A 7739-nucleotide genomic window follows, 5' to 3' on the forward strand; every position below is an offset into this window, starting at 1 on the left:
GTGTTGCTGGTGGTGGTGCTGGTGCTGCTGGTACTGCTGGTGCTGGTACTGTTGGTGCCGATGGTGCTGTTAGTGATTGTGCTGGTGCTGTTGGTGTTGCTAGTGATGGACCTGGTATTGCTGCATGCTGGTGATGCTGTTGGTGCTGCTGAATGGTGGTGGTGTTGCTAGTGGTGGTGCTGGTGCTTGTGTTACTGGTGCTGGTGCTTGTGTTACTGGTGCTGGTGCTTGTGTTACTGGTGCTGGTGCTTGTGTTACTGGTGCTGGTGCTTGTGTTACTGGTGCTGGTGCTTGTGTTACAGGTGCTGGTGCTTGTGTTACTGGTGCTGGTGCTTGTGTTACTGGTGCTGGTGCTTGTGTTACTGGTGCTGGTGCTTGTGTTACTGGTGCTGGTGCTTGTGTTACTGGTGCTGGTGCTGGTGCTTGTGTTACTGGTGCTGGTGTTACTGGTGCTGGTGCTGGTGTTACTGGTGCTGGTGCTTGTGTTACTGGTGCTGGTGCTTGTGTTACTGGTGCTGGTGCTTGTGTTACTGGTGCTGGTGCTTGTGTTACTGGTGCTGGTGCTTGTGTTACTGGTGCTGGTGTTACTGGTGCTGGTGCTGGTGTTACTGGTGCTGGTGCTTGTGTTACTGGTGCTGGTGCTTGTGTTACTGGTGCTGGTGCTGGTGTTACTGGTGCTGGTGCTGGTGCTTGTGTTACTGGTGCTGGTGCTGGTGTTACTGGTGCTGGTGCTTGTGTTACTGGTGCTGGTGCTTGTGTTACAGGTGCTGGTGCTGGTGTTACTGGTGCTGGTGCTGGTGTTACTGGTGCTGGTGCTGGTGTTACTGGTGCTGGTGCTTGTGTTACTGGTGCTGGTGCTGGTGTTACTGGTGCTGGTGCTTGTGTTACTGGTGCTGGTGCTTGTGTTACTGGTGCTGGTGCTTGTGTTACTGGTGCTGGTGCTTGTGTTACTGGTGCTGGTGCTGGTGTTACTGGTGCTGGTGCTTGTGTTACTGGTGCTGGTGCTTGTGTTACTGGTGCTGGTGCTTGTGTTACTGGTGCTGGTGCTGGTGTTACTGGTGCTGGTGCTTGTGTTACTGGTGCTGGTGCTTGTGTTACTGGTGCTGGTGCTTGTGTTACTGGTGCTGGTGCTTGTGTTACTGGTGCTGGTGCTTGTGTTACTGGTGCTGGTGCTGGTGCTTGTGTTACTGGTGCTGGTGCTGGTGCTGGTGCTTGTGTTACTGGTGCTGGTGCTGGTGTTACTGGTGCTGGTGCTGGTGTTACTGGTGCTGGTGCTGGTGTTACTGGTGCTGGTGTTACTGGTGCTTGTGTTACTGGTGCTGGTGCTTGTGTTGCTAGTTACTGGTGCACCAGCAACCAGCAACACAAAAGTTCAAGGCTAAGCTCAGGGTGTTTGCTGTCGGAGATTTGGTGTTGGTGTGTAAACGTCGTCTAGGGACTTCCATGTCCTGTAAGTTCGAAGGAGCCTACCAAGTGGTAGAGAAGTCGGGAGACCTCAATTACAAAATATTTAACCCTACTCTTTCAGAACATAAAATGAGTGTGCATGTCAACAGGTTAAAGGCTTGTTTTAGTAGGGAGGAGTTACCACCTGAGGAAAATTGTAGTGAGGGGGAATGATGTTAATATTCAACTTCTCAGTTCCAGTTCAGGAGGGAAGGAGATGCTGTCATTTACAGAAGGAGCAGCGTGATGAGTTCCAGGTTCTGCTGGACAACCATACATCAGAGTTTCTTTCACCCTATGCCCCTGTTACCTAGCAGTAAAATAGGTACCTGGGTGTTAGTCAGCTGTCACGGGCTGCTTCCTGGGGGTGGAGGCCTGGTCGAGGACCGGGCCGCGGGGACACTAAAGCCCCGAAATCATCTCAAGATAACCTCAAGATCTCTGTTTGGGGAGATTCCCACCCAGACTCACCTCATCACACACGACATTCAGCTCCTGGACAGCACTCCAATCCGACAACATCCCTACAGAGTGAATCCCAAGAAAAGAAAACTTATCCAACAGGAAGTAGATTATCTGCTTCAGTATAATTTCAAGTCAAAGTACTTGGAATTCTCCGTGCTTGCTGGTACCAAAACCAGGGGGAGCCTGGAGGTTATGTGTAGATTATCGTAAATTGAACAAATTTACCACTGTTGATGTATTTCCTTTTCCACTTTTAGAGCAATGCATTGAATCGATAGGACATGCTACTTATGTGAGTAAACTTGATTTATCTAAAGGCTATTATCAAATTTGTTTAATTGATTATGCTAGAGAAGTTACTGCCTTTATTACACCTGATGGTGCTAATGAATTTAACGTCATGCCATTTGGTGTGAGGAATGCACCTGCCACTTTTCCAAGACTCATGAATTTCTTACTCAAGGATGTGCCAGATTGTAGGGCCTACCTTGACGACATAGTCTTATATAGTAAGAATTGGGCAGATCATCTTTCAACCCTTAAGCAATTATTTACAGTGTTGCAAAGTGCAAATTTAACAGTGAATATTAATAAGTGTAGTTGGGCAAGAGGTGCTATAATCTATCTTGGACATGAAGTAGGACAGGGTAAGATACTTCCTTTACAAGATAAGATACAAGCCATTGTGGACTACCCAGTGTTAACCAGTAAAAAGGGAGTCCAAAGATTCATTGGTGTGTGTGCTTACTACAGGCGGTACTGTAAGAACTTTTCGACAATTGCTGCCCCATTGACAAATTTGTTGCGATAAGCAGCAAATGATGATGTAAAGTAAAGTAAAGTTTAAGCAAGTTTACGAAAGTTTACGTTTACGTAATGTTTCGTAAACGTAATAAAAGTTTACGAAAGCAAGTAAAGTTTAAGTGGACACAAGATTGCCAGAATTCATTTCAGAACTTAAAGGGCATAGTATCAACGTCACCTGTTCTTGCCAGCCCTCAATATGACAGACCTTTTATTTTACATATTGATTCATCAGATTTGGGAATAGGTGCTGTTCTTATACAAGTGGGTCAAGATAACATTGAACATCCGGTGTATTATTATTCCAGGAAATTTAATTCAGCACAAAAGAACTATTCAGTGGTAGAAAAAGAGGCCTTAGGTCTAATTTTATCTATTAAGAAGTTTGAAACTTACTTTTCAGGTAATAAAGTGTTAGTGTATACTGATCACAATCCTCTTGTATTCATAAATATGATAAAAATTAAGAACCAAAGAATTCTGTATTGACAAGAATTTAATGTGGAGATTAAACATATTCCTGGAAGACAGAACTCCTGGATAAGGCTGGTGCCTTATCCAGGAGTTTTGTGTATGTAACATGACATATGTTAATTTTAAGTGTCATTTTATTTGATACATTTTTACTTTCAGAAAAAAATGCCATTGATCTTCAATCAATTGCATTTTTTGGGGGAGGTGGAAGTGTGTTACGTATTCCTATTTAAGGAATATACTCACATTACAGTTATCCTATATTTTGGAAACATAGGGAAGTATGGTGCGCGATTAAGTCACACGTCCAGGACCTGTTAGTTTTTTTGGGATCGTGAATTTTGATCCTGTTCAGTTGTGTAGTTGCCAGTTTTTCCCTCCTTATTATTCTCTATGCATATATTTATTCTATGTAAAATATGTTACATTTGTTTATTCATGTAAACCTGACCATTCAAATTTAAGTTGTTCTTATATTTGTATTAGCACGAAGTTTTTGCTCAGTTAAATAAATTAAAATTAAATAAATTTTCCACTCGTCATGTTGTGGAGGGGCGAGAGCTGGGGGGCTCCGACGCCAGTTTTGATTTAGTATCTGGAAGCCGGCCGTTGAGTCAACTGGTCCGAAAAGTTTTGTCTGTTTTAATCATCTGTATTTTGTCTTGGTAGTTTATTTTATCTAGGGAGAATTCCTTATATTATAACACTTTAGTAAGCCATCTGATTAACTGTTATACCTGAATGATAATGTTCCTTTGATATATATATATAGATAATTTAGATTATAACAAATAGTTTACATACCTGTGTTATTCTTACACCTTGTAAGAATTATTTAGTTTTTGTGACAGACTTATGGGACACTCTGGTTGCACATTAGAGACGGATTATTGTTGCTTTCCCGTAGCCCACTGCCATTGCTTACCCCTGCAGTGTGGACAAGCCCTTACAGTGTTGCTGGTCCTGGTGTTGCTGGTGCTAGTATTGGTGTTGCTTGTGTTGATGCTAATGTTACTGGTGCTTGTGCTGGTGCTGGTGGTAGTGCTGGTATTGGTGGTGCTGGTGCTAGTGTTGCTGGTGCTAGTGTTGCTGGTGCTGCTGTTGCTGGTGCTGGTGCTGCTGGTGGTGTTTCTGGTGCTGCTGCTGTTGCTCCTGGTGCTGATGTTGCTGGTGTTGCTGTTGCTAGTGCTAGTGCTGCTGGTGGTGTTTCTGGTGCTGTTGCTCCTGGTGCTGATGTTGCTGGTGCTGCTGGTACTGGTACTGTTGCTGGTACTGGTGCTGATGGTGGTGCTGCTACAGTTGCTGCATGGTGCTGGCGCTGCTGGTGTTGGTGCTGGCGCTGCTGGTGTTGGTGCTGGCACTGCTGCTGATGTTGCTGGCACTGCTGCATGCTGCTGCTGTTGCTGGCACTGCTGCTGCTGTTGCTGGTGGTGGTTCTGCTGCTGCTACAAGTGTTGGTGGTGCTGATGGTGCTGGTGCTGATGGTGCTGATAGTGCTGGAGGTGCTGGTGTTGGTTCTTGTGCTGCTGGTACTGTTGGTGCTGCTGGCACTGTTGGTGCTGCTGGTACTGCTGGTGCTGCTGGTACTGTTGGTGCTGCTGGTACTGTTGGTGCTGCTGGTACTGTTGGTGCTGCTGGTACTGTTGGTGCTGCTGGTACTGTTGGTGCTGCTGGTACTGCTGATGCTGCTGGTACTGTTGGTGCTGCTGGTACTGTTGGTGCTGCTGGTACTGCTGGTACTGTTGGTGCTGCTGGTACTGTTGGTGCTGCTGGTACTGTTGGTGCTGCTGGTACTGCTGGTGCTGCTGGTACTGTTGGTGCTGCTGGTACTGTTGGTGCTGCTGGTACTGTTGGTGCTGCTGGTGTTGGGTCTTGTGCTGCTGGTACTGTTGGTGCTGCTGGCACTGTTGGTGCTGCTGGTACTGCTGGTGCTGCTGGTACTGTTGGTACTGCTGGTACTGTTGGTGCTGCTGGTACTGCTGGTACTGTTGGTGCTGCTGGTACTGTTGGTGCTGCTGGTACTGTTGGTGCTGCTGGTACTGCTGATGCTGCTGGTACTGTTGGTGCTGCTGGTACTGTTGGTGCTGCTGGTACTGCTGGTACTGTTGGTGCTGCTGGTACTGTTGGTGCTGCTGGTACTGTTGGTGCTGCTGGTACTGCTGGTGCTGCTGGTACTGTTGGTGCTGCTGGTACTGTTGGTGCTGCTGGTACTGTTGGTGCTGCTGGTGTTGGGTCTTGTGCTGCTGGTACTGTTGGTGCTGCTGGTACTGTTGGTGCTGCTGGTACTGCTGGTGCTGCTGGTACTGTTGGTGCTGCTGGTACTGTTGGTGCTGCTGGTACTGTTGGTGCTGCTGGTACTGTTGGTGCTGGAGGTGCTGGTGTTGGGTCTTGTGCTGCTGGTACTGTTGGTGCTGCTGGTGCTGCTGGTACTGTTGGTGCTGCTGGTGCTGCTGGTACTGTTGGTGCTGCTGGTACTGTTGGTGCTGCTGGTGCTGGAGGTGCTGGTGTTGGTTCTTGTGCTGCTGGTACTGTTGGTGCTGCTGGTACTGTTGGTGCTGCTGGTACTGTTGGTGCTGCTGGTACTGCTGGTGCTGCTGGTACTGCTGGTGCTGCTGGTACTGTTGGTGCTGCTGGTACTGCTGGTGCTGCTGGTACTGCTGGTGCTGCTGGTACTGCTGGTGCTGCTGGTACTGCTGGTGCTGCTGGTGCTGCTGGTACTGCTGGTACTGTTGGTGCTGCTGGTGCTGCTGGTACTGCTGGTACTGCTGGTGCTGCTGGTGCTGCTGGTACTGCTGGTACTGCTGGTGCTGCTGGTACTGTTGGTGCTGCTGGTACTGCTGGTACTGCTGGTACTGCTGGTACTGCTGGTACTGCTGATGCTGCTGGTACTGCTGGTGCTGCTGGTACTGCTGGTGCTGCTGGTGCTGCTGGTACTGTTGGTGCTGCTGGTACTGTTGGTGCTGCTGGTACTGCTGGTGCTGCTGGTACTGCTGGTGCTGCTGGTACTGCTGGTACTGCTGGTACTGCTGGTGCTGCTGGTACTGCTGGTGTTGCTGGTACTGCTGGTGCTGCTGGTACTGTTGGTGCTGTTGGTACTGTTGGTGCTGCTGGTACAGCTGGTGCTGCTGGTACTGTTGGTGCTGCTGGTACTGTTGGTGCTGCTGGTGCTGCTGGTACTGCTGGTGCTGCTGGTACTGCTAATGCTGCTGGTACTGTTGGTGCTGCTGGTACTGCTGGTGCTGCTGGTACTGTTGGTGCTGCTGGTACTGCTGGTGCTGCTGGTACTGTTGGTGCTGCTGGTACTGCTGGTGCTGCTGGTACTGCTGGTGCTGCTGGTACTGTTGGTGCTGCTGGTACTGCTGGTGCTGCTGGTACTGTTGGTGCTGTTGGTGCTGCTGGTACTGCTGGTGTTGCTGGTGCTGCTGGTGCTGCTGGTACTGCTGGTACTGCTGGTGCTGCTGGTGCTGCTGGTGCTGCTGGTACTGCTGGTGCTGCTGGTACTGCTGGTGTTGCTGGTACTGCTGGTACTGTTGGTGCTGCTGGTGCTGCTGGTACTGCTGGTGCTGCTGGTGCTGCTGGTACTGCTGGTGTTGCTGGTACTGCTGGTACTGTTGGTGCTGCTGGTACTGCTGGTACTGCTGGTACTGTTGGTGCTGCTGGTACTGTTGGTGCTACTGGTACTGTTGGTGCTGCTGGTACTGCTGGTGCTGCTGGTACTGCTGGTACTGTTGGTGCTGCTGGTACTGTTGGTGCTGCTGTTGCTGCTGGTACTGCTGGTGCTGCTGGTACTGCTGGTGCTGCTGGTACTGCTGGTGCTGCTGGTACTGCTGGTGCTGCTGGTGCTGCTGGTACTGCTGGTGCTGCTGGTACTACTGGTACTGCTGGTGCTGCTGGTGCTGCTGGTACTGCTGGTGCTGCTGGTACTGCTGGTGCTGCTGGTGCTGCTGGTACTGCTGGTGCTGCTGGTGCTGCTGGTACTGCTGGTGCTGCTGGTACTGCTGGTGCTGCTGGTGCTGCTGGTACTGTTGGTGCTGCTGGTACTGTTGGTGCTGCTGGTACTGCTGGTGCTGCTGGTACTGCTGGTACTGTTGGTGCTGCTGGTACTGTTGGTGCTGCTGGTACTGCTGGTACTGCTGGTGCTGCTGGTACTGCTGGTACTGCTGGTGCTGCTGGTGCTGCTGGTACTGCTGGTGCTGCTGGTACTGCTGGTGCTGCTGGTGCTGCTGGTACTGCTGGTGCTGCTGGTGCTGCTGGTACTGCTGGTGCTGCTGGTACTGTTGGTGCTGCTGGTGCTGCTGGTGCTGCTGGTGCTGCTGGTACTGTTGGTGCTGCTGGTACTGCTGGTGCTGCTGGTGCTGCTGGTACTGCTGGTACTGTTGGTGCTGCTGGTACTGCTGGTACTGTTGGTGCTGCTGGTGCTGCTGGTGCTGCTGGTGCTGCTGGTACTGCTGGTACTGTTGGTGCTGCTGGTACTGCTGGTGCTGCTGTTGCTGCTGGTACTGCTGGTGCTGCTGGTGCTGCTGGTACTGCTGGTACTGCTGGTGCTGCTG

Source organism: Procambarus clarkii, chromosome 80 (genome assembly GCF_040958095.1).
Source record: "Procambarus clarkii isolate CNS0578487 chromosome 80, FALCON_Pclarkii_2.0, whole genome shotgun sequence".
NCBI lineage: Eukaryota > Metazoa > Arthropoda > Malacostraca > Decapoda > Cambaridae > Procambarus > Procambarus clarkii.